The following is a 19,715-nucleotide window of genomic DNA, read 5'->3' as shown; positions in this document are numbered from 1 at the left end:
ACAAGAGAAGAAGAAAACTACAAAAAAAAAAAAAGGAACTGGAAAGCCAATCATTTTCATTTGAGGTGTCAGGTGGTCTACCGTTTACAGGCAGATCTAAAACAAGTATTACTCTTAGAAGAGTATATAGAAATAGTCTTCTACAGCCAGCAGTGATCGCTTACGGCCATACCACTCCTTGAAAGCCCGATCCCGTCTGATCTCGGAAGCGAAGAAGAGTTGGGCCTAGTTAGTACTTGGATGGGAGACTGCCTGGGAATACTAGGTGCTGTAAGCTTTTTAGCTTAAGTTTCTATTATAAAGGCAGTAACCACAGTCATTTAAACACAAGAGAAGAAGAAAACTTAAAAAAAAAAAAACAACAAAATAAAAAAACGAACTGGAAAGCCAATCATTTTCATTTGAGGTGTCAGGTGGTCTACCGTTTACAGGCAGATCTAAAACAAGTATTACTCTTAGAAGAGTATATAGAAATAGTCTTCTACAGCCAGCAGTGATCGCTTACGGCCATACCACTCCTTGAAAGCCCGATCCCGTCTGATCTCGGAAGCGAAGAAGAGTTGGGCCTAGTTAGTACTTGGATGGGAGACTGCCTGGGAATACTAGGTGCTGTAAGCTTTTTAGCTTAAGCTTCTATTATAAAGACAGTAACCACAGTCATTTAAACACAAGAGAAGAAGAAAACTTAAGAAAAAAAAAAAACGAACTGGAAAGCCAATCATTTTCATTTGAGGTGTCAGGTGGTCTACCGTTTACAGGCAGATCTAAAACAAGTATTACTCTTAGAAGAGTATATAGAAATAGTCTTCTACAGCCAGCAGTGATCGCTTACGGCCATACCACTCCTTGAAAGCCCGATCCCGTCTGATCTCGGAAGCGAAGAAGAGTTGGGCCTAGTTAGTACTTCGATGGGAGACTGCCTGGGAATACTAGGTGCTGTAAGCTTTTTAGCTTAAGTTTCTATTATAAAGGCAGTAACCAAAGTCATTTAAACACAAGAGAAGAAGAAAACTTAAGAAAAAAAAAAAACGAACTGGAAAGCCAATCATTTTCATTTGAGGTGTCAGGTGGTCTACCGTTTACAGGCAGATCTAAAACAAGTATTACTCTTAGAAGAGTATATAGAAATAGTCTTCTACAGCCAGCTGTGATCGCTTACGGCCATACCACTCCTTGAAAGCCCGATCCCGTCTGATCTCGGAAGCGAAGAAGAGTTGGGCCTAGTTAGTACTTGGATGGGAGACTGCCTGGGAATACTAGGTGCTGTAAGCTTTTTAGCTTAAGTTTCTATTATAAAGGCAGTAACCACAGTCATTTAAACGCAAGAGAAGAAGAAAACTTTAAAAAAAAAAAACAACAACAAAAAAAAAACGAACTGGAAAGCCAATCATTTTCATTTGAGGTGTCAGGTGGTCTACCGTTTACAGGCAGATCTAAAACAAGTATTACTCTTAGAAGAGTATATAGAAATAGTCTTCTACAGCCAGCAGTGATCGCTTACGGCCATACCACTCCTTGAAAGCCCGATCCCGTCTGATCTCGGAAGCGAAGAAGAGTTGGGCCTAGTTAGTACTTGGATGGGAGACTGCCTGGGAATACTAGGTGCTGTAAGCTTTTTAGCTTAAGCTTCTATTATAAAGACAGTAACCACAGTCATTTAAACACAAGAGAAGAAGAAAACTACAAAAAAAAAAAACGAACTGGAAAGCCAATCATTTTCATTTGAGGTGTCAGGTGGTCTACCGTTTACAGGCAGCTCTAAAACAAGTATTACTCTTAGAAGAGTATATAGAAATAGTCTTCTACAGCCAGCAGTGATCGCTTACGGCCATACCACTCCTTGAAAGCCCGATCTCGTCTGATCTCGGAAGCGAAGAAGAGTTGGGCCTAGTTAGTACTTGGATGGGAGACTGCCTGGGAATACTAGGTGCTGTAAGCTTTTTAGCTTAAGTTTCTATTATAAAGACAGTAACCACAGTCATTTAAACACAAGAGAAGAAGAAAACTACAAAAAAAAAAAACGAACTGGAAAGCCAATCATTTTCATTTGAGGTGTCAGGTGGTCTACCGTTTACAGGCAGATCTAAAACAAGTATTACTCTTAGAAGAGTATATAGAAATAGTCTTCTACAGCCAGCAGTGATCGCTTACGGCCATACCACTCCTTGAAAGCCCGATCCCGTCTGATCTCGGAAGCGAAGAAGCGTTGGGCCTAGTTAGTACTTGGATGGGAGACTGCCTGGGAATACTAGGTGCTGTAAGCTTTTTAGCTTAAGTTTCTATTATAAAGGCAGTAACCACAGTCATTTAAACGCAAGAGAAGAAGAAAACTTTAAAAAAAAAAAACAACAACAAAAAAAAAACGAACTGGAAAGCCAATCATTTTCATTTGAGGTGTCAGGTGGTCTACCGTTTACAGGCAGATCTAAAACAAGTATTACTCTTAGAAGAGTATATAGAAATAGTCTTCTACAGCCAGCAGTGATCGCTTACGGCCATACCACTCCTTGAAAGCCCGATCCCGTCTGATCTCGGAAGCGAAGAAGAGTTGGGCCTAGTTAGTACTTGGATGGGAGACTGCCTGGGAATACTAGGTGCTGTAAGCTTTTTAGCTTAAGCTTCTATTATAAAGGCAGTAACCACAGTCATTTAAACACAAGAGAAGAAGAAAACTTAAAAAAAAAAACAACAAAAAAAAAAAAACGAACTGGAAAGCCAATCATTTTCATTTGAGGTGTCAGGTGGTCTACCGTTTACAGGCAGATCTAAAACAAGTATTACTCTTAGAAGAGTATATAGAAATAGTCTTCTACAGCCAGCAGTGATCGCTTACGGCCATACCACTCCTTGAAAGCCCGATCCCGTCTGATCTCGGAAGCGAAGAAGAGTTGGGCCTAGTTAGTACTTGGATGGGAGACTGCCTGGGAATACTAGGTGCTGTAAGCTTTTTAGCTTAAGCTTCTATTATAAAGGCAGTAACCACAGTCATTTAAACACAAGAGAAGAAGAAAACTTACAAAAAAAAACAACAAAAAAAAAAAAACGAACTGGAAAGCCAATCATTTTCATTTGAGGTGTCAGGTGGTCTACCGTTTACAGGCAGATCTAAAACAAGTATTACTCTTAGAAGAGTATATAGAAATAGTCTTCTACAGCCAGCAGTGATCGCTTACGGCCATACCACTCCTTGAAAGCCCGATCCCGTCTGATCTCGGAAGCGAAGAAGAGTTGGGCCTAGTTAGTACTTGGATGGGAGACTGCCGGGGAATACTAGGTGCTGTAAGCTTTTTAGCTTAAGTTTCTATTATAAAGGCAGTAACCACAGTCATTTAAACGCAAGAGAAGAAGAAAACTTTAAAAAAAAAAACAACAACAAAAAAAAAACGAACTGGAAAGCCAATCATTTTCATTTGAGGTGTCAGGTGGTCTACCGTTTACAGGCAGATCTAAAACAAGTATTACTCTTAGAAGAGTATATAGAAATAGTCTTCTACAGCCAGCAGTGATCGCTTACGGCCATACCACTCCTTGAAAGCCCGATCCCGTCTGATCTCGGAAGCGAAGAAGAGTTGGGCCTAGTTAGTACTTGGATGGGAGACTGCCTGGGAATACTAGGTGCTGTAAGCTTTTTAGCTTAAGCTTCTATTATAAAGACAGTAACCACAGTCATTTAAACACAAGAGAAGAAGAAAACTACAAAAAAAAAAAACGAACTGGAAAGCCAATCATTTTCATTTGAGGTGTCAGGTGGTCTACCGTTTACAGGCAGCTCTAAAACAAGTATTACTCTTAGAAGAGTATATAGAAATAGTCTTCTACAGCCAGCAGTGATCGCTTACGGCCATACCACTCCTTGAAAGCCCGATCTCGTCTGATCTCGGAAGCGAAGAAGAGTTGGGCCTAGTTAGTACTTGGATGGGAGACTGCCTGGGAATACTAGGTGCTGTAAGCTTTTTAGCTTAAGTTTCTATTATAAAGACAGTAACCACAGTCATTTAAACACAAGAGAAGAAGAAAACTACAAAAAAAAAAAACGAACTGGAAAGCCAATCATTTTCATTTGAGGTGTCAGGTGGTCTACCGTTTACAGGCAGATCTAAAACAAGTATTACTCTTAGAAGAGTATATAGAAATAGTCTTCTACAGCCAGCAGTGATCGCTTACGGCCATACCACTCCTTGAAAGCCCGATCCCGTCTGATCTCGGAAGCGAAGAAGCGTTGGGCCTAGTTAGTACTTGGATGGGAGACTGCCTGGGAATACTAGGTGCTGTAAGCTTTTTAGCTTAAGTTTCTATTATAAAGGCAGTAACCACAGTCATTTAAACGCAAGAGAAGAAGAAAACTTAAAAAAAAAAACAACAAAAAAAAAAAAACGAACTGGAAAGCCAATCATTTTCATTTGAGGTGTCAGGTGGTCTACCGTTTACAGGCAGATCTAAAACAAGTATTACTCTTAGAAGAGTATATAGAAATAGTCTTCTACAGCCAGCAGTGATCGCTTACGGCCATACCACTCCTTGAAAGCCCGATCCCGTCTGATCTCGGAAGCGAAGAAGAGTTGGGCCTAGTTAGTACTTGGATGGGAGACTGCCTGGGAATACTAGGTGCTGTAAGCTTTTTAGCTTAAGTTTCTATTATAAAGGCAGTAACCACAGTCATTTAAACGCAAGAGAAGAAGAAAACTTTAAAAAAAAAAAACAACAACAAAAAAAAAACGAACTGGAAAGCCAATCATTTTCATTTGAGGTGTCAGGTGGTCTACCGTTTACAGGCAGATCTAAAACAAGTATTACTCTTAGAAGAGTATATAGAAATAGTCTTCTACAGCCAGCAGTGATCGCTTACGGCCATACCACTCCTTGAAAGCCCGATCCCGTCTGATCTCGGAAGCGAAGAAGAGTTGGGCCTAGTTAGTACTTGGATGGGAGACTGCCTGGGAATACTAGGTGCTGTAAGCTTTTTAGCTTAAGCTTCTATTATAAAGACAGTAACCACAGTCATTTAAACACAAGAGAAGAAGAAAACTACAAAAAAAAAAAACGAACTGGAAAGCCAATCATTTTCATTTGAGGTGTCAGGTGGTCTACCGTTTACAGGCAGCTCTAAAACAAGTATTACTCTTAGAAGAGTATATAGAAATAGTCTTCTACAGCCAGCAGTGATCGCTTACGGCCATACCACTCCTTGAAAGCCCGATCTCGTCTGATCTCGGAAGCGAAGAAGAGTTGGGCCTAGTTAGTACTTGGATGGGAGACTGCCTGGGAATACTAGGTGCTGTAAGCTTTTTAGCTTAAGTTTCTATTATAAAGACAGTAACCACAGTCATTTAAACACAAGAGAAGAAGAAAACTACAAAAAAAAAAAACGAACTGGAAAGCCAATCATTTTCATTTGAGGTGTCAGGTGGTCTACCGTTTACAGGCAGATCTAAAACAAGTATTACTCTTAGAAGAGTATATAGAAATAGTCTTCTACAGCCAGCAGTGATCGCTTACGGCCATACCACTCCTTGAAAGCCCGATCCCGTCTGATCTCGGAAGCGAAGAAGCGTTGGGCCTAGTTAGTACTTGGATGGGAGACTGCCTGGGAATACTAGGTGCTGTAAGCTTTTTAGCTTAAGTTTCTATTATAAAGGCAGTAACCACAGTCATTTAAACGCAAGAGAAGAAGAAAACTTTAAAAAAAAAAAACAACAACAAAAAAAAAACGAACTGGAAAGCCAATCATTTTCATTTGAGGTGTCAGGTGGTCTACCGTTTACAGGCAGATCTAAAACAAGTATTACTCTTAGAAGAGTATATAGAAATAGTCTTCTACAGCCAGCAGTGATCGCTTACGGCCATACCACTCCTTGAAAGCCCGATCCCGTCTGATCTCGGAAGCGAAGAAGAGTTGGGCCTAGTTAGTACTTGGATGGGAGACTGCCTGGGAATACTAGGTGCTGTAAGCTTTTTAGCTTAAGCTTCTATTATAAAGGCAGTAACCACAGTCATTTAAACACAAGAGAAGAAGAAAACTTAAAAAAAAAAACAACAAAAAAAAAAAAACGAACTGGAAAGCCAATCATTTTCATTTGAGGTGTCAGGTGGTCTACCGTTTACAGGCAGATCTAAAACAAGTATTACTCTTAGAAGAGTATATAGAAATAGTCTTCTACAGCCAGCAGTGATCGCTTACGGCCATACCACTCCTTGAAAGCCCGATCCCGTCTGATCTCGGAAGCGAAGAAGAGTTGGGCCTAGTTAGTACTTGGATGGGAGACTGCCTGGGAATACTAGGTGCTGTAAGCTTTTTAGCTTAAGCTTCTATTATAAAGGCAGTAACCACAGTCATTTAAACACAAGAGAAGAAGAAAACTTACAAAAAAAAACAACAAAAAAAAAAAAACGAACTGGAAAGCCAATCATTTTCATTTGAGGTGTCAGGTGGTCTACCGTTTACAGGCAGATCTAAAACAAGTATTACTCTTAGAAGAGTATATAGAAATAGTCTTCTACAGCCAGCAGTGATCGCTTACGGCCATACCACTCCTTGAAAGCCCGATCCCGTCTGATCTCGGAAGCGAAGAAGAGTTGGGCCTAGTTAGTACTTGGATGGGAGACTGCCGGGGAATACTAGGTGCTGTAAGCTTTTTAGCTTAAGTTTCTATTATAAAGGCAGTAACCACAGTCATTTAAACGCAAGAGAAGAAGAAAACTTTAAAAAAAAAAAACAACAACAAAAAAAAAACGAACTGGAAAGCCAATCATTTTCATTTGAGGTGTCAGGTGGTCTACCGTTTACAGGCAGATCTAAAACAAGTATTACTCTTAGAAGAGTATATAGAAATAGTCTTCTACAGCCAGCAGTGATCGCTTACGGCCATACCACTCCTTGAAAGCCCGATCCCGTCTGATCTCGGAAGCGAAGAAGAGTTGGGCCTAGTTAGTACTTGGATGGGAGACTGCCTGGGAATACTAGGTGCTGTAAGCTTTTTAGCTTAAGCTTCTATTATAAAGACAGTAACCACAGTCATTTAAACACAAGAGAAGAAGAAAACTACAAAAAAAAAAAACGAACTGGAAAGCCAATCATTTTCATTTGAGGTGTCAGGTGGTCTACCGTTTACAGGCAGCTCTAAAACAAGTATTACTCTTAGAAGAGTATATAGAAATAGTCTTCTACAGCCAGCAGTGATCGCTTACGGCCATACCACTCCTTGAAAGCCCGATCTCGTCTGATCTCGGAAGCGAAGAAGAGTTGGGCCTAGTTAGTACTTGGATGGGAGACTGCCTGGGAATACTAGGTGCTGTAAGCTTTTTAGCTTAAGTTTCTATTATAAAGACAGTAACCACAGTCATTTAAACACAAGAGAAGAAGAAAACTACAAAAAAAAAAAACGAACTGGAAAGCCAATCATTTTCATTTGAGGTGTCAGGTGGTCTACCGTTTACAGGCAGATCTAAAACAAGTATTACTCTTAGAAGAGTATATAGAAATAGTCTTCTACAGCCAGCAGTGATCGCTTACGGCCATACCACTCCTTGAAAGCCCGATCCCGTCTGATCTCGGAAGCGAAGAAGCGTTGGGCCTAGTTAGTACTTGGATGGGAGACTGCCTGGGAATACTAGGTGCTGTAAGCTTTTTAGCTTAAGTTTCTATTATAAAGGCAGTAACCACAGTCATTTAAACGCAAGAGAAGAAGAAAACTTTAAAAAAAAAAAACAACAACAAAAAAAAAACGAACTGGAAAGCCAATCATTTTCATTTGAGGTGTCAGGTGGTCTACCGTTTACAGGCAGATCTAAAACAAGTATTACTCTTAGAAGAGTATATAGAAATAGTCTTCTACAGCCAGCAGTGATCGCTTACGGCCATACCACTCCTTGAAAGCCCGATCCCGTCTGATCTCGGAAGCGAAGAAGAGTTGGGCCTAGTTAGTACTTGGATGGGAGACTGCCTGGGAATACTAGGTGCTGTAAGCTTTTTAGCTTAAGCTTCTATTATAAAGGCAGTAACCACAGTCATTTAAACGCAAGAGAAGAAGAAAACTTTAAAAAAAAAAAACAACAACAAAAAAAAAACGAACTGGAAAGCCAATCATTTTCATTTGAGGTGTCAGGTGGTCTACCGTTTACAGGCAGATCTAAAACAAGTATTACTCTTAGAAGAGTATATAGAAATAGTCTTCTACAGCCAGCAGTGATCGCTTACGGCCATACCACTCCTTGAAAGCCCGATCCCGTCTGATCTCGGAAGCGAAGAAGAGTTGGGCCTAGTTAGTACTTGGATGGGAGACTGCCTGGGAATACTAGGTGCTGTAAGCTTTTTAGCTTAAGCTTCTATTATAAAGACAGTAACCACAGTCATTTAAACACAAGAGAAGAAGAAAACTACAAAAAAAAAAAAAAGAACTGGAAAGCCAATCATTTTCATTTGAGGTGTCAGGTGGTCTACCGTTTACAGGCAGATCTAAAACAAGTATTACTCTTAGAAGAGTATATAGAAATAGTCTTCTACAGCCAGCAGTGATCGCTTACGGCCATACCACTCCTTGAAAGCCCGATCCCGTCTGATCTCGGAAGCGAAGAAGAGTTGGGCCTAGTTAGTACTTGGATGGGAGACTGCCTGGGAATACTAGGTGCTGTAAGCTTTTTAGCTTAAGTTTCTATTATAAAGGCAGTAACCACAGTCATTTAAACACAAGAGAAGAAGAAAACTACAAAAAAAAAAAAACGAACTGGAAAGCCAATCATTTTCATTTGAGGTGTCAGGTGGTCTACCGTTTATAGGCAGATCTAAAACAAGTATTACTCTTAGAAGAGTATATAGAAATAGTCTTCTACAGCCAGCAGTGATCGCTTACGGCCATACCACTCCTTGAAAGCCCGATCCCGTCTGATCTCGGAAGCGAAGAAGAGTTGGGCCTAGTTAGTACTTGGATGGGAGACTGCCTGGGAATACTAGGTGCTGTAAGCTTTTTAGCTTAAGTTTCTATTATAAAGGCAGTAACCACAGTCATTTAAACGCAAGAGAAGAAGAAAACTTTAAAAAAAAAAAACAACAACAAAAAAAAAACGAACTGGAAAGCCAATCATTTTCATTTGAGGTGTCAGGTGGTCTACCGTTTACAGGCAGATCTAAAACAAGTATTACTCTTAGAAGAGTATATAGAAATAGTCTTCTACAGCCAGCAGTGATCGCTTACGGCCATACCACTCCTTGAAAGCCCGATCCCGTCTGATCTCGGAAGCGAAGAAGAGTTGGGCCTAGTTAGTACTTGGATGGGAGACTGCCTGGGAATACTAGGTGCTGTAAGCTTTTTAGCTTAAGCTTCTATTATAAAGACAGTAACCACAGTCATTTAAACACAAGAGAAGAAGAAAACTACAAAAAAAAAAAAAAGAACTGGAAAGCCAATCATTTTCATTTGAGGTGTCAGGTGGTCTACCGTTTACAGGCAGATCTAAAACAAGTATTACTCTTAGAAGAGTATATAGAAATAGTCTTCTACAGCCAGCAGTGATCGCTTACGGCCATACCACTCCTTGAAAGCCCGATCCCGTCTGATCTCGGAAGCGAAGAAGAGTTGGGCCTAGTTAGTACTTGGATGGGAGACTGCCTGGGAATACTAGGTGCTGTAAGCTTTTTAGCTAAAGTTTCTATTATAAAGGCAGTAACCACAGTCATTTAAACACAAGAGAAGAAGAAAACTTAAAAAAAAAAAACAACAAAAAAAAAAAAACGAACTGGAAAGCCAATCATTTTCATTTGAGGTGTCAGGTGGTCTACCGTTTACAGGCAGATCTAAAACAAGTATTACTCTTAGAAGAGTATATAGAAATAGTCTTCTACAGCCAGCAGTGATCGCTTACGGCCATACCACTCCTTGAAAGCCCGATCCCGTCTGATCTCGGAAGCGAAGAAGAGTTGGGCCTAGTTAGTACTTGGATGGGAGACTGCCTGGGAATACTAGGTGCTGTAAGCTTTTTAGCTTAAGTTTCTATTATAAAGGCAGTAACCACAGTCATTTAAACACAAGAGAAGAAGAAAACTACAAAAAAAAAAAACGAACTGGAAAGCCAATCATTTTCATTTGAGGTGTCAGGTGGTCTACCGTTTACAGGCAGATCTAAAACAAGTATTACTCTTAGAAGAGTATATAGAAATAGTCTTCTACAGCCAGCAGTGATCGCTTACGGCCATACCACTCCTTGAAAGCCCGATCCCGTCTGATCTCGGAAGCGAAGAAGAGTTGGGCCTAGTTAGTACTTGGATGGGAGACTGCCTGGGAATACTAGGTGCTGTAAGCTTTTTAGCTTAAGCTTCTATTATAAAGACAGTAACCACAGTCATTTAAACACAAGAGAAGAAGAAAACTACAAAAAAAAAAAAAAGAACTGGAAAGCCAATCATTTTCATTTGAGGTGTCAGGTGGTCTACCGTTTACAGGCAGATCTAAAACAAGTATTACTCTTAGAAGAGTATATAGAAATAGTCTTCTACAGCCAGCAGTGATCGCTTACGGCCATACCACTCCTTGAAAGCCCGATCCCGTCTGATCTCGGAAGCGAAGAAGAGTTGGGCCTAGTTAGTACTTGGATGGGAGACTGCCTGGGAATACTAGGTGCTGTAAGCTTTTTAGCTTAAGTTTCTATTATAAAGGCAGTAACCACAGTCATTTAAACGCAAGAGAAGAAGAAAACTTTAAAAAAAAAAAACAACAACAAAAAAAAAACGAACTGGAAAGCCAATCATTTTCATTTGAGGTGTCAGGTGGTCTACCGTTTACAGGCAGATCTAAAACAAGTATTACTCTTAGAAGAGTATATAGAAATAGTCTTCTACAGCCAGCAGTGATCGCTTACGGCCATACCACTCCTTGAAAGCCCGATCCCGTCTGATCTCGGAAGCGAAGAAGAGTTGGGCCTAGTTAGTACTTGGATGGGAGACTGCCTGGGAATACTAGGTGCTGTAAGCTTTTTAGCTTAAGCTTCTATTATAAAGACAGTAACCACAGTCATTTAAACACAAGAGAAGAAGAAAACTACAAAAAAAAAAAAAAGAACTGGAAAGCCAATCATTTTCATTTGAGGTGTCAGGTGGTCTACCGTTTACAGGCAGATCTAAAACAAGTATTACTCTTAGAAGAGTATATAGAAATAGTCTTCTACAGCCAGCAGTGATCGCTTACGGCCATACCACTCCTTGAAAGCCCGATCCCGTCTGATCTCGGAAGCGAAGAAGAGTTGGGCCTAGTTAGTACTTGGATGGGAGACTGCCTGGGAATACTAGGTGCTGTAAGCTTTTTAGCTTAAGTTTCTATTATAAAGGCAGTAACCACAGTCATTTAAACACAAGAGAAGAAGAAAACTACAAAAAAAAAAAAACGAACTGGAAAGCCAATCATTTTCATTTGAGGTGTCAGGTGGTCTACCGTTTATAGGCAGATCTAAAACAAGTATTACTCTTAGAAGAGTATATAGAAATAGTCTTCTACAGCCAGCAGTGATCGCTTACGGCCATACCACTCCTTGAAAGCCCGATCCCGTCTGATCTCGGAAGCGAAGAAGAGTTGGGCCTAGTTAGTACTTGGATGGGAGACTGCCTGGGAATACTAGGTGCTGTAAGCTTTTTAGCTTAAGTTTCTATTATAAAGGCAGTAACCACAGTCATTTAAACGCAAGAGAAGAAGAAAACTTTAAAAAAAAAAAACAACAACAAAAAAAAAACGAACTGGAAAGCCAATCATTTTCATTTGAGGTGTCAGGTGGTCTACCGTTTACAGGCAGATCTAAAACAAGTATTACTCTTAGAAGAGTATATAGAAATAGTCTTCTACAGCCAGCAGTGATCGCTTACGGCCATACCACTCCTTGAAAGCCCGATCCCGTCTGATCTCGGAAGCGAAGAAGAGTTGGGCCTAGTTAGTACTTGGATGGGAGACTGCCTGGGAATACTAGGTGCTGTAAGCTTTTTAGCTTAAGCTTCTATTATAAAGACAGTAACCACAGTCATTTAAACACAAGAGAAGAAGAAAACTACAAAAAAAAAAAAAAGAACTGGAAAGCCAATCATTTTCATTTGAGGTGTCAGGTGGTCTACCGTTTACAGGCAGATCTAAAACAAGTATTACTCTTAGAAGAGTATATAGAAATAGTCTTCTACAGCCAGCAGTGATCGCTTACGGCCATACCACTCCTTGAAAGCCCGATCCCGTCTGATCTCGGAAGCGAAGAAGAGTTGGGCCTAGTTAGTACTTGGATGGGAGACTGCCTGGGAATACTAGGTGCTGTAAGCTTTTTAGCTTAAGTTTCTATTATAAAGGCAGTAACCACAGTCATTTAAACACAAGAGAAGAAGAAAACTACAAAAAAAAAAAAACGAACTGGAAAGCCAATCATTTTCATTTGAGGTGTCAGGTGGTCTACCGTTTATAGGCAGATCTAAAACAAGTATTACTCTTAGAAGAGTATATAGAAATAGTCTTCTACAGCCAGCAGTGATCGCTTACGGCCATACCACTCCTTGAAAGCCCGATCCCGTCTGATCTCGGAAGCGAAGAAGAGTTGGGCCTAGTTAGTACTTGGATGGGAGACTGCCTGGGAATACTAGGTGCTGTAAGCTTTTTAGCTTAAGCTTCTATTATAAAGACAGTAACCACAGTCATTTAAACACAAGAGAAGAAGAAAACTACAAAAAAAAAAAAAAGAACTGGAAAGCCAATCATTTTCATTTGAGGTGTCAGGTGGTCTACCGTTTACAGGCAGATCTAAAACAAGTATTACTCTTAGAAGAGTATATAGAAATAGTCTTCTACAGCCAGCAGTGATCGCTTACGGCCATACCACTCCTTGAAAGCCCGATCCCGTCTGATCTCGGAAGCGAAGAAGAGTTGGGCCTAGTTAGTACTTGGATGGGAGACTGCCTGGGAATACTAGGTGCTGTAAGCTTTTTAGCTTAAGTTTCTATTATAAAGGCAGTAACCACAGTCATTTAAACACAAGAGAAGAAGAAAACTACAAAAAAAAAAAAACGAACTGGAAAGCCAATCATTTTCATTTGAGGTGTCAGGTGGTCTACCGTTTATAGGCAGATCTAAAACAAGTATTACTCTTAGAAGAGTATATAGAAATAGTCTTCTACAGCCAGCAGTGATCGCTTACGGCCATACCACTCCTTGAAAGCCCGATCCCGTCTGATCTCGGAAGCGAAGAAGAGTTGGGCCTAGTTAGTACTTGGATGGGAGACTGCCTGGGAATACTAGGTGCTGTAAGCTTTTTAGCTTAAGTTTCTATTATAAAGGCAGTAACCACAGTCATTTAAACGCAAGAGAAGAAGAAAACTTTAAAAAAAAAAAACAACAACAAAAAAAAAACGAACTGGAAAGCCAATCATTTTCATTTGAGGTGTCAGGTGGTCTACCGTTTACAGGCAGATCTAAAACAAGTATTACTCTTAGAAGAGTATATAGAAATAGTCTTCTACAGCCAGCAGTGATCGCTTACGGCCATACCACTCCTTGAAAGCCCGATCCCGTCTGATCTCGGAAGCGAAGAAGAGTTGGGCCTAGTTAGTACTTGGATGGGAGACTGCCTGGGAATACTAGGTGCTGTAAGCTTTTTAGCTTAAGCTTCTATTATAAAGACAGTAACCACAGTCATTTAAACACAAGAGAAGAAGAAAACTACAAAAAAAAAAAAAAGAACTGGAAAGCCAATCATTTTCATTTGAGGTGTCAGGTGGTCTACCGTTTACAGGCAGATCTAAAACAAGTATTACTCTTAGAAGAGTATATAGAAATAGTCTTCTACAGCCAGCAGTGATCGCTTACGGCCATACCACTCCTTGAAAGCCCGATCCCGTCTGATCTCGGAAGCGAAGAAGAGTTGGGCCTAGTTAGTACTTGGATGGGAGACTGCCTGGGAATACTAGGTGCTGTAAGCTTTTTAGCTTAAGTTTCTATTATAAAGGCAGTAACCACAGTCATTTAAACACAAGAGAAGAAGAAAACTACAAAAAAAAAAAAACGAACTGGAAAGCCAATCATTTTCATTTGAGGTGTCAGGTGGTCTACCGTTTATAGGCAGATCTAAAACAAGTATTACTCTTAGAAGAGTATATAGAAATAGTCTTCTACAGCCAGCAGTGATCGCTTACGGCCATACCACTCCTTGAAAGCCCGATCCCGTCTGATCTCGGAAGCGAAGAAGAGTTGGGCCTAGTTAGTACTTGGATGGGAGACTGCCTGGGAATACTAGGTGCTGTAAGCTTTTTAGCTTAAGTTTCTATTATAAAGGCAGTAACCACAGTCATTTAAACGCAAGAGAAGAAGAAAACTTTAAAAAAAAAAAACAACAACAAAAAAAAAACGAACTGGAAAGCCAATCATTTTCATTTGAGGTGTCAGGTGGTCTACCGTTTACAGGCAGATCTAAAACAAGTATTACTCTTAGAAGAGTATATAGAAATAGTCTTCTACAGCCAGCAGTGATCGCTTACGGCCATACCACTCCTTGAAAGCCCGATCCCGTCTGATCTCGGAAGCGAAGAAGAGTTGGGCCTAGTTAGTACTTGGATGGGAGACTGCCTGGGAATACTAGGTGCTGTAAGCTTTTTAGCTTAAGCTTCTATTATAAAGACAGTAACCACAGTCATTTAAACACAAGAGAAGAAGAAAACTACAAAAAAAAAAAAAAGAACTGGAAAGCCAATCATTTTCATTTGAGGTGTCAGGTGGTCTACCGTTTACAGGCAGATCTAAAACAAGTATTACTCTTAGAAGAGTATATAGAAATAGTCTTCTACAGCCAGCAGTGATCGCTTACGGCCATACCACTCCTTGAAAGCCCGATCCCGTCTGATCTCGGAAGCGAAGAAGAGTTGGGCCTAGTTAGTACTTGGATGGGAGACTGCCTGGGAATACTAGGTGCTGTAAGCTTTTTAGCTAAAGTTTCTATTATAAAGGCAGTAACCACAGTCATTTAAACACAAGAGAAGAAGAAAACTACAAAAAAAAAAAAAAGAACTGGAAAGCCAATCATTTTCATTTGAGGTGTCAGGTGGTCTACCGTTTACAGGCAGATCTAAAACAAGTATTACTCTTAGAAGAGTATATAGAAATAGTCTTCTACAGCCAGCAGTGATCGCTTACGGCCATACCACTCCTTGAAAGCCCGATCCCGTCTGATCTCGGAAGCGAAGAAGAGTTGGGCCTAGTTAGTACTTGGATGGGAGACTGCCTGGGAATACTAGGTGCTGTAAGCTTTTTAGCTAAAGTTTCTATTATAAAGGCAGTAACCACAGTCATTTAAACACAAGAGAAGAAGAAAACTTAAAAAAAAAAAACAACAAAAAAAAAAAAAACGAACTGGAAAGCCAATCATTTTCATTTGAGGTGTCAGGTGGTCTACCGTTTACAGGCAGATCTAAAACAAGTATTACTCTTAGAAGAGTATATAGAAATAGTCTTCTACAGCCAGCAGTGATCGCTTACGGCCATACCACTCCTTGAAAGCCCGATCCCGTCTGATCTCGGAAGCGAAGAAGAGTTGGGCCTAGTTAGTACTTGGATGGGAGACTGCCTGGGAATACTAGGTGCTGTAAGCTTTTTAGCTTAAGCTTCTATTATAAAGACAGTAACCACAGTCATTTAAACACAAGAGAAGAAGAAAACTACAAAAAAAAAAAAAAGAACTGGAAAGCCAATCATTTTCATTTGAGGTGTCAGGTGGTCTACCGTTTACAGGCAGATCTAAAACAAGTATTACTCTTAGAAGAGTATATAGAAATAGTCTTCTACAGCCAGCAGTGATCGCTTACGGCCATACCACTCCTTGAAAGCCCGATCCCGTCTGATCTCGGAAGCGAAGAAGAGTTGGGCCTAGTTAGTACTTGGATGGGAGACTGCCTGGGAATACTAGGTGCTGTAAGCTTTTTAGCTAAAGTTTCTATTATAAAGGCAGTAACCACAGTCATTTAAACACAAGAGAAGAAGAAAACTTAAAAAAAAAAAACAACAAAAAAAAAAAAAACGAACTGGAAAGCCAATCATTTTCATTTGAGGTGTCAGGTGGTCTACCGTTTACAGGCAGATCTAAAACAAGTATTACTCTTAGAAGAGTATATAGAAATAGTCTTCTACAGCCAGCAGCGATCGCTTACGGCCATACCACTCCTTGAAAGCCCGATCCCGTCTGATCTCGGAAGCGAAGAAGAGTTGGGCCTAGTTAGTACTTGGATGGGAGACTGCCTGGGAATACTAGGTGCTGTAAGCTTTTTAGCTTAAGCTTCTATTATAAAGACAGTAACCACAGTCATTTAAACACAAGAGAAGAAGAAAACTACAAAAAAAAAAAACGAACTGGAAAGCCAATCATTTTCATTTGAGGTGTCAGGTGGTCTACCGTTTACAGGCAGATCTAAAACAAGTATTACTCTTAGAAGAGTATATAGAAATAGTCTTCTACAGCCAGCAGTGATCGCTTACGGCCATACCACTCCTTGAAAGCCCGATCCCGTCTGATCTCGGAAGCGAAGAAGAGTTGGGCCTAGTTAGTACTTGGATGGGAGACTGCCTGGGAATACTAGGTGCTGTAAGCTTTTTAGCTTAAGCTTCTATTATAAAGACAGTAACCACAGTCATTTAAACACAAGAGAAGAAGAAAACTACAAAAAAAAAAAAAAGAACTGGAAAGCCAATCATTTTCATTTGAGGTGTCAGGTGGTCTACCGTTTACAGGCAGATCTAAAACAAGTATTACTCTTAGAAGAGTATATAGAAATAGTCTTCTACAGCCAGCAGTGATCGCTTACGGCCATACCACTCCTTGAAAGCCCGATCCCGTCTGATCTCGGAAGCGAAGAAGAGTTGGGCCTAGTTAGTAATTGGATGGGAGACTGCCTGGGAATACTAGGTGCTGTAAGCTTTTTAGCTTAAGCTTCTATTATAAAGACAGTAACCACAGTCATTTAAACACAAGAGAAGAAGAAAACTACAAAAAAAAAAAAAAGAACTGGAAAGCCAATCATTTTCATTTGAGGTGTCAGGTGGTCTACCGTTTACAGGCAGATCTAAAACAAGTATTACTCTTAGAAGAGTATATAGAAATAGTCTTCTACAGCCAGCAGTGATCGCTTACGGCCATACCACTCCTTGAAAGCCCGATCCCGTCTGATCTCGGAAGCGAAGAAGAGTTGGGCCTAGTTAGTACTTGGATGGGAGACTGCCTGGGAATACTAGGTGCTGTAAGCTTTTTAGCTAAAGTTTCTATTATAAAGGCAGTAACCACAGTCATTTAAACACAAGAGAAGAAGAAAACTTAAAAAAAAAAACAACAAAAAAAAAAAAACGAACTGGAAAGCCAATCATTTTCATTTGAGGTGTCAGGTGGTCTACCGTTTACAGGCAGATCTAAAACAAGTATTACTCTTAGAAGAGTATATAGAAATAGTCTTCTACAGCCAGCAGTGATCGCTTACGGCCATACCACTCCTTGAAAGCCCGATCCCGTCTGATCTCGGAAGCGAAGAAGAGTTGGGCCTAGTTAGTACTTGGATGGGAGACTGCCTGGGAATACTAGGTGCTGTAAGCTTTTTAGCTTAAGTTTCTATTATAAAGGCAGTAACCACAGTCATTTAAACACAAGAGAAGAAGAAAACTACAAAAAAAAAAAAAACGAACTGGAAAGCCAATCATTTTCATTTGAGGTGTCAGGTGGTCTACCGTTTATAGGCAGATCTAAAACAAGTATTACTCTTAGAAGAGTATATAGAAATAGTCTTCTACAGCCAGCAGTGATCGCTTACGGCCATACCACTCCTTGAAAGCCCGATCCCGTCTGATCTCGGAAGCGAAGAAGAGTTGGGCCTAGTTAGTACTTGGATGGGAGACTGCCTGGGAATACTAGGTGCTGTAAGCTTTTTAGCTTAAGTTTCTATTATAAAGGCAGTAACCACAGTCATTTAAACGCAAGAGAAGAAGAAAACTTTAAAAAAAAAAAACAACAACAAAAAAAAAACGAACTGGAAAGCCAATCATTTTCATTTGAGGTGTCAGGTGGTCTACCGTTTACAGGCAGATCTAAAACAAGTATTACTCTTAGAAGAGTATATAGAAATAGTCTTCTACAGCCAGCAGTGATCGCTTACGGCCATACCACTCCTTGAAAGCCCGATCCCGTCTGATCTCGGAAGCGAAGAAGAGTTGGGCCTAGTTAGTACTTGGATGGGAGACTGCCTGGGAATACTAGGTGCTGTAAGCTTTTTAGCTAAAGTTTCTATTATAAAGGCAGTAACCACAGTCATTTAAACACAAGAGAAGAAGAAAACTTAAAAAAAAAAAACAACAAAAAAAAAAAAACGAACTGGAAAGCCAATCATTTTCATTTGAGGTGTCAGGTGGTCTACCGTTTACAGGCAGATCTAAAACAAGTATTACTCTTAGAAGAGTATATAGAAATAGTCTTCTACAGCCAGCAGTGATCGCTTACGGCCATACCACTCCTTGAAAGCCCGATCCCGTCTGATCTCGGAAGCGAAGAAGAGTTGGGCCTAGTTAGTACTTGGATGGGAGACTGCCTGGGAATACTAGGTGCTGTAAGCTTTTTAGCTTAAGCTTCTATTATAAAGACAGTAACCACAGTCATTTAAACACAAGAGAAGAAGAAAACTACAAAAAAAAAAAAAAGAACTGGAAAGCCAATCATTTTCATTTGAGGTGTCAGGTGGTCTACCGTTTACAGGCAGATCTAAAACAAGTATTACTCTTAGAAGAGTATATAGAAATAGTCTTCTACAGCCAGCAGTGATCGCTTACGGCCATACCACTCCTTGAAAGCCCGATCCCGTCTGATCTCGGAAGCGAAGAAGAGTTGGGCCTAGTTAGTACTTGGATGGGAGACTGCCTGGGAATACTAGGTGCTGTAAGCTTTTTAGCTAAAGTTTCTATTATAAAGGCAGTAACCACAGTCATTTAAACACAAGAGAAGAAGAAAACTTAAAAAAAAAAACAACAAAAAAAAAAAAAACGAACTGGAAAGCCAATCATTTTCATTTGAGGTGTCAGGTGGTCTACCGTTTACAGGCAGATCTAAAACAAGTATTACTCTTAGAAGAGTATATAGAAATAGTCTTCTACAGCCAGCAGTGATCGCTTACGGCCATACCACTCCTTGAAAGCCCGATCCCGTCTGATCTCGGAAGCGAAGAAGAGTTGGGCCTAGTTAGTACTTGGATGGGAGACTGCCTGGGAATACTAGGTGCTGTAAGCTTTTTAGCTTAAGCTTCTATTATAAAGACAGTAACCACAGTCATTTAAACACAAGAGAAGAAGAAAACTACAAAAAAAAAAAACGAACTGGAAAGCCAATCATTTTCATTTGAGGTGTCAGGTGGTCTACCGTTTACAGGCAGATCTAAAACAAGTATTACTCTTAGAAGAGTATATAGAAATAGTCTTCTACAGCCAGCAGTGATCGCTTACGGCCATACCACTCCTTGAAAGCCCGATCCCGTCTGATCTCGGAAGCGAAGAAGAGTTGGGCCTAGTTAGTACTTGGATGGGAGACTGCCTGGGAATACTAGGTGCTGTAAGCTTTTTAGCTAAAGTTTCTATTATAAAGGCAGTAACCACAGTCATTTAAACACAAGAGAAGAAGAAAACTTAAAAAAAAAAAACAACAAAAAAAAAAAAACGAACTGGAAAGCCAATCATTTTCATTTGAGGTGTCAGGTG

At 40.2% G+C, this 19,715-nt stretch overlaps 58 non-coding genes and 1 pseudogene across 58 annotated transcripts; all 59 read left to right on the top strand.

Moving 5' to 3' along the window:
* Positions 1-158: 158 nt before the first annotated feature.
* On the top strand, positions 159-277 carry LOC136681876 (5S ribosomal RNA). The gene has a single exon (XR_010798218.1). It is a non-coding gene; the product is annotated as a 5S ribosomal RNA (ribosomal RNA).
* A 222-nt stretch (positions 278-499) lies between these two features.
* On the top strand, positions 500-618 carry LOC136681875 (5S ribosomal RNA). Its single transcript, XR_010798217.1, has one exon. It is a non-coding gene; the product is annotated as a 5S ribosomal RNA (ribosomal RNA).
* A 208-nt stretch (positions 619-826) lies between these two features.
* On the top strand, positions 827-945 carry LOC136681905 (5S ribosomal RNA). The gene has a single exon (XR_010798246.1). It is a non-coding gene; the product is annotated as a 5S ribosomal RNA (ribosomal RNA).
* A 208-nt stretch (positions 946-1,153) lies between these two features.
* On the top strand, positions 1,154-1,272 carry LOC136681873 (5S ribosomal RNA). Its single transcript, XR_010798215.1, has one exon. It is a non-coding gene; the product is annotated as a 5S ribosomal RNA (ribosomal RNA).
* Positions 1,273-1,495: 223 nt separating this feature from the next.
* Positions 1,496-1,614, top strand: LOC136681872 (5S ribosomal RNA). The gene has a single exon (XR_010798214.1). It is a non-coding gene; the product is annotated as a 5S ribosomal RNA (ribosomal RNA).
* Positions 1,615-1,820: 206 nt separating this feature from the next.
* On the top strand, positions 1,821-1,939 carry LOC136681917 (5S ribosomal RNA). Its single transcript, XR_010798258.1, has one exon. It is a non-coding gene; the product is annotated as a 5S ribosomal RNA (ribosomal RNA).
* Positions 1,940-2,145: 206 nt separating this feature from the next.
* LOC136681923 (5S ribosomal RNA) lies at positions 2,146-2,264 on the top strand. The gene has a single exon (XR_010798264.1). It is a non-coding gene; the product is annotated as a 5S ribosomal RNA (ribosomal RNA).
* Positions 2,265-2,487: 223 nt separating this feature from the next.
* On the top strand, positions 2,488-2,606 carry LOC136681871 (5S ribosomal RNA). Its single transcript, XR_010798213.1, has one exon. It is a non-coding gene; the product is annotated as a 5S ribosomal RNA (ribosomal RNA).
* Positions 2,607-2,827: 221 nt separating this feature from the next.
* LOC136681870 (5S ribosomal RNA) lies at positions 2,828-2,946 on the top strand. The gene has a single exon (XR_010798212.1). It is a non-coding gene; the product is annotated as a 5S ribosomal RNA (ribosomal RNA).
* Positions 2,947-3,167: 221 nt separating this feature from the next.
* Positions 3,168-3,286, top strand: LOC136681919 (5S ribosomal RNA). Its single transcript, XR_010798260.1, has one exon. It is a non-coding gene; the product is annotated as a 5S ribosomal RNA (ribosomal RNA).
* Positions 3,287-3,508: 222 nt separating this feature from the next.
* On the top strand, positions 3,509-3,627 carry LOC136681869 (5S ribosomal RNA). Its single transcript, XR_010798211.1, has one exon. It is a non-coding gene; the product is annotated as a 5S ribosomal RNA (ribosomal RNA).
* Positions 3,628-3,833: 206 nt separating this feature from the next.
* LOC136681916 (5S ribosomal RNA) lies at positions 3,834-3,952 on the top strand. Its single transcript, XR_010798257.1, has one exon. It is a non-coding gene; the product is annotated as a 5S ribosomal RNA (ribosomal RNA).
* Positions 3,953-4,158: 206 nt separating this feature from the next.
* On the top strand, positions 4,159-4,277 carry LOC136681922 (5S ribosomal RNA). Its single transcript, XR_010798263.1, has one exon. It is a non-coding gene; the product is annotated as a 5S ribosomal RNA (ribosomal RNA).
* A 221-nt stretch (positions 4,278-4,498) lies between these two features.
* Positions 4,499-4,617, top strand: LOC136681867 (5S ribosomal RNA). Its single transcript, XR_010798209.1, has one exon. It is a non-coding gene; the product is annotated as a 5S ribosomal RNA (ribosomal RNA).
* Positions 4,618-4,840: 223 nt separating this feature from the next.
* On the top strand, positions 4,841-4,959 carry LOC136681866 (5S ribosomal RNA). Its single transcript, XR_010798208.1, has one exon. It is a non-coding gene; the product is annotated as a 5S ribosomal RNA (ribosomal RNA).
* Positions 4,960-5,165: 206 nt separating this feature from the next.
* LOC136681915 (5S ribosomal RNA) lies at positions 5,166-5,284 on the top strand. The gene has a single exon (XR_010798256.1). It is a non-coding gene; the product is annotated as a 5S ribosomal RNA (ribosomal RNA).
* A 206-nt stretch (positions 5,285-5,490) lies between these two features.
* LOC136681921 (5S ribosomal RNA) lies at positions 5,491-5,609 on the top strand. The gene has a single exon (XR_010798262.1). It is a non-coding gene; the product is annotated as a 5S ribosomal RNA (ribosomal RNA).
* A 223-nt stretch (positions 5,610-5,832) lies between these two features.
* On the top strand, positions 5,833-5,951 carry LOC136681865 (5S ribosomal RNA). Its single transcript, XR_010798207.1, has one exon. It is a non-coding gene; the product is annotated as a 5S ribosomal RNA (ribosomal RNA).
* Positions 5,952-6,172: 221 nt separating this feature from the next.
* Positions 6,173-6,291, top strand: LOC136681864 (5S ribosomal RNA). The gene has a single exon (XR_010798206.1). It is a non-coding gene; the product is annotated as a 5S ribosomal RNA (ribosomal RNA).
* A 221-nt stretch (positions 6,292-6,512) lies between these two features.
* On the top strand, positions 6,513-6,631 carry LOC136681918 (5S ribosomal RNA). The gene has a single exon (XR_010798259.1). It is a non-coding gene; the product is annotated as a 5S ribosomal RNA (ribosomal RNA).
* Positions 6,632-6,854: 223 nt separating this feature from the next.
* LOC136681863 (5S ribosomal RNA) lies at positions 6,855-6,973 on the top strand. Its single transcript, XR_010798205.1, has one exon. It is a non-coding gene; the product is annotated as a 5S ribosomal RNA (ribosomal RNA).
* A 206-nt stretch (positions 6,974-7,179) lies between these two features.
* Positions 7,180-7,298, top strand: LOC136681913 (5S ribosomal RNA). Its single transcript, XR_010798254.1, has one exon. It is a non-coding gene; the product is annotated as a 5S ribosomal RNA (ribosomal RNA).
* A 206-nt stretch (positions 7,299-7,504) lies between these two features.
* On the top strand, positions 7,505-7,623 carry LOC136681920 (5S ribosomal RNA). The gene has a single exon (XR_010798261.1). It is a non-coding gene; the product is annotated as a 5S ribosomal RNA (ribosomal RNA).
* A 223-nt stretch (positions 7,624-7,846) lies between these two features.
* Positions 7,847-7,965, top strand: LOC136681862 (5S ribosomal RNA). The gene has a single exon (XR_010798204.1). It is a non-coding gene; the product is annotated as a 5S ribosomal RNA (ribosomal RNA).
* A 223-nt stretch (positions 7,966-8,188) lies between these two features.
* On the top strand, positions 8,189-8,307 carry LOC136681861 (5S ribosomal RNA). Its single transcript, XR_010798203.1, has one exon. It is a non-coding gene; the product is annotated as a 5S ribosomal RNA (ribosomal RNA).
* Positions 8,308-8,514: 207 nt separating this feature from the next.
* On the top strand, positions 8,515-8,633 carry LOC136681860 (5S ribosomal RNA). The gene has a single exon (XR_010798202.1). It is a non-coding gene; the product is annotated as a 5S ribosomal RNA (ribosomal RNA).
* Positions 8,634-8,840: 207 nt separating this feature from the next.
* Positions 8,841-8,959, top strand: LOC136681859 (5S ribosomal RNA). The gene has a single exon (XR_010798201.1). It is a non-coding gene; the product is annotated as a 5S ribosomal RNA (ribosomal RNA).
* Positions 8,960-9,182: 223 nt separating this feature from the next.
* On the top strand, positions 9,183-9,301 carry LOC136681858 (5S ribosomal RNA). The gene has a single exon (XR_010798200.1). It is a non-coding gene; the product is annotated as a 5S ribosomal RNA (ribosomal RNA).
* Positions 9,302-9,508: 207 nt separating this feature from the next.
* LOC136681856 (5S ribosomal RNA) lies at positions 9,509-9,627 on the top strand. The gene has a single exon (XR_010798198.1). It is a non-coding gene; the product is annotated as a 5S ribosomal RNA (ribosomal RNA).
* A 222-nt stretch (positions 9,628-9,849) lies between these two features.
* On the top strand, positions 9,850-9,968 carry LOC136681855 (5S ribosomal RNA). Its single transcript, XR_010798197.1, has one exon. It is a non-coding gene; the product is annotated as a 5S ribosomal RNA (ribosomal RNA).
* Positions 9,969-10,174: 206 nt separating this feature from the next.
* Positions 10,175-10,293, top strand: LOC136681854 (5S ribosomal RNA). Its single transcript, XR_010798196.1, has one exon. It is a non-coding gene; the product is annotated as a 5S ribosomal RNA (ribosomal RNA).
* A 207-nt stretch (positions 10,294-10,500) lies between these two features.
* LOC136681853 (5S ribosomal RNA) lies at positions 10,501-10,619 on the top strand. The gene has a single exon (XR_010798195.1). It is a non-coding gene; the product is annotated as a 5S ribosomal RNA (ribosomal RNA).
* A 223-nt stretch (positions 10,620-10,842) lies between these two features.
* On the top strand, positions 10,843-10,961 carry LOC136681851 (5S ribosomal RNA). The gene has a single exon (XR_010798194.1). It is a non-coding gene; the product is annotated as a 5S ribosomal RNA (ribosomal RNA).
* A 207-nt stretch (positions 10,962-11,168) lies between these two features.
* LOC136681850 (5S ribosomal RNA) lies at positions 11,169-11,287 on the top strand. The gene has a single exon (XR_010798193.1). It is a non-coding gene; the product is annotated as a 5S ribosomal RNA (ribosomal RNA).
* A 207-nt stretch (positions 11,288-11,494) lies between these two features.
* LOC136681849 (5S ribosomal RNA) lies at positions 11,495-11,613 on the top strand. Its single transcript, XR_010798192.1, has one exon. It is a non-coding gene; the product is annotated as a 5S ribosomal RNA (ribosomal RNA).
* A 223-nt stretch (positions 11,614-11,836) lies between these two features.
* Positions 11,837-11,955, top strand: LOC136681848 (5S ribosomal RNA). Its single transcript, XR_010798191.1, has one exon. It is a non-coding gene; the product is annotated as a 5S ribosomal RNA (ribosomal RNA).
* A 207-nt stretch (positions 11,956-12,162) lies between these two features.
* Positions 12,163-12,281, top strand: LOC136681847 (5S ribosomal RNA). Its single transcript, XR_010798190.1, has one exon. It is a non-coding gene; the product is annotated as a 5S ribosomal RNA (ribosomal RNA).
* Positions 12,282-12,488: 207 nt separating this feature from the next.
* LOC136681846 (5S ribosomal RNA) lies at positions 12,489-12,607 on the top strand. Its single transcript, XR_010798189.1, has one exon. It is a non-coding gene; the product is annotated as a 5S ribosomal RNA (ribosomal RNA).
* Positions 12,608-12,814: 207 nt separating this feature from the next.
* Positions 12,815-12,933, top strand: LOC136681844 (5S ribosomal RNA). Its single transcript, XR_010798187.1, has one exon. It is a non-coding gene; the product is annotated as a 5S ribosomal RNA (ribosomal RNA).
* Positions 12,934-13,140: 207 nt separating this feature from the next.
* Positions 13,141-13,259, top strand: LOC136681843 (5S ribosomal RNA). The gene has a single exon (XR_010798186.1). It is a non-coding gene; the product is annotated as a 5S ribosomal RNA (ribosomal RNA).
* A 223-nt stretch (positions 13,260-13,482) lies between these two features.
* On the top strand, positions 13,483-13,601 carry LOC136681842 (5S ribosomal RNA). Its single transcript, XR_010798185.1, has one exon. It is a non-coding gene; the product is annotated as a 5S ribosomal RNA (ribosomal RNA).
* A 207-nt stretch (positions 13,602-13,808) lies between these two features.
* Positions 13,809-13,927, top strand: LOC136681841 (5S ribosomal RNA). The gene has a single exon (XR_010798184.1). It is a non-coding gene; the product is annotated as a 5S ribosomal RNA (ribosomal RNA).
* Positions 13,928-14,134: 207 nt separating this feature from the next.
* Positions 14,135-14,253, top strand: LOC136681840 (5S ribosomal RNA). The gene has a single exon (XR_010798183.1). It is a non-coding gene; the product is annotated as a 5S ribosomal RNA (ribosomal RNA).
* A 223-nt stretch (positions 14,254-14,476) lies between these two features.
* Positions 14,477-14,595, top strand: LOC136681839 (5S ribosomal RNA). Its single transcript, XR_010798182.1, has one exon. It is a non-coding gene; the product is annotated as a 5S ribosomal RNA (ribosomal RNA).
* A 207-nt stretch (positions 14,596-14,802) lies between these two features.
* LOC136681838 (5S ribosomal RNA) lies at positions 14,803-14,921 on the top strand. The gene has a single exon (XR_010798181.1). It is a non-coding gene; the product is annotated as a 5S ribosomal RNA (ribosomal RNA).
* A 207-nt stretch (positions 14,922-15,128) lies between these two features.
* On the top strand, positions 15,129-15,247 carry LOC136681837 (5S ribosomal RNA). The gene has a single exon (XR_010798180.1). It is a non-coding gene; the product is annotated as a 5S ribosomal RNA (ribosomal RNA).
* A 223-nt stretch (positions 15,248-15,470) lies between these two features.
* Positions 15,471-15,589, top strand: LOC136681836 (5S ribosomal RNA). The gene has a single exon (XR_010798179.1). It is a non-coding gene; the product is annotated as a 5S ribosomal RNA (ribosomal RNA).
* A 207-nt stretch (positions 15,590-15,796) lies between these two features.
* LOC136681835 (5S ribosomal RNA) lies at positions 15,797-15,915 on the top strand. The gene has a single exon (XR_010798178.1). It is a non-coding gene; the product is annotated as a 5S ribosomal RNA (ribosomal RNA).
* A 223-nt stretch (positions 15,916-16,138) lies between these two features.
* On the top strand, positions 16,139-16,257 carry LOC136681833 (5S ribosomal RNA). The gene has a single exon (XR_010798176.1). It is a non-coding gene; the product is annotated as a 5S ribosomal RNA (ribosomal RNA).
* Positions 16,258-16,463: 206 nt separating this feature from the next.
* LOC136681832 (5S ribosomal RNA) lies at positions 16,464-16,582 on the top strand. The gene has a single exon (XR_010798175.1). It is a non-coding gene; the product is annotated as a 5S ribosomal RNA (ribosomal RNA).
* Positions 16,583-16,789: 207 nt separating this feature from the next.
* LOC136681929 (5S ribosomal RNA) lies at positions 16,790-16,908 on the top strand (annotated as a pseudogene).
* Positions 16,909-17,115: 207 nt separating this feature from the next.
* Positions 17,116-17,234, top strand: LOC136681831 (5S ribosomal RNA). The gene has a single exon (XR_010798174.1). It is a non-coding gene; the product is annotated as a 5S ribosomal RNA (ribosomal RNA).
* Positions 17,235-17,455: 221 nt separating this feature from the next.
* On the top strand, positions 17,456-17,574 carry LOC136681830 (5S ribosomal RNA). The gene has a single exon (XR_010798173.1). It is a non-coding gene; the product is annotated as a 5S ribosomal RNA (ribosomal RNA).
* A 208-nt stretch (positions 17,575-17,782) lies between these two features.
* On the top strand, positions 17,783-17,901 carry LOC136681829 (5S ribosomal RNA). The gene has a single exon (XR_010798172.1). It is a non-coding gene; the product is annotated as a 5S ribosomal RNA (ribosomal RNA).
* Positions 17,902-18,124: 223 nt separating this feature from the next.
* Positions 18,125-18,243, top strand: LOC136681828 (5S ribosomal RNA). The gene has a single exon (XR_010798171.1). It is a non-coding gene; the product is annotated as a 5S ribosomal RNA (ribosomal RNA).
* Positions 18,244-18,465: 222 nt separating this feature from the next.
* Positions 18,466-18,584, top strand: LOC136681827 (5S ribosomal RNA). Its single transcript, XR_010798170.1, has one exon. It is a non-coding gene; the product is annotated as a 5S ribosomal RNA (ribosomal RNA).
* Positions 18,585-18,791: 207 nt separating this feature from the next.
* Positions 18,792-18,910, top strand: LOC136681826 (5S ribosomal RNA). The gene has a single exon (XR_010798169.1). It is a non-coding gene; the product is annotated as a 5S ribosomal RNA (ribosomal RNA).
* Positions 18,911-19,132: 222 nt separating this feature from the next.
* LOC136681825 (5S ribosomal RNA) lies at positions 19,133-19,251 on the top strand. The gene has a single exon (XR_010798168.1). It is a non-coding gene; the product is annotated as a 5S ribosomal RNA (ribosomal RNA).
* Positions 19,252-19,457: 206 nt separating this feature from the next.
* Positions 19,458-19,576, top strand: LOC136681824 (5S ribosomal RNA). The gene has a single exon (XR_010798167.1). It is a non-coding gene; the product is annotated as a 5S ribosomal RNA (ribosomal RNA).
* Positions 19,577-19,715: the final 139 nt, after the last annotated feature.

Source organism: Hoplias malabaricus, unplaced genomic scaffold (genome assembly GCF_029633855.1).
Source record: "Hoplias malabaricus isolate fHopMal1 unplaced genomic scaffold, fHopMal1.hap1 scaffold_201, whole genome shotgun sequence".
Lineage (NCBI taxonomy): Eukaryota > Metazoa > Chordata > Actinopteri > Characiformes > Erythrinidae > Hoplias > Hoplias malabaricus.
Note: the sequence above shows the minus strand (reverse complement) of the source record. Positions and strands in the feature narration are given on the sequence as shown.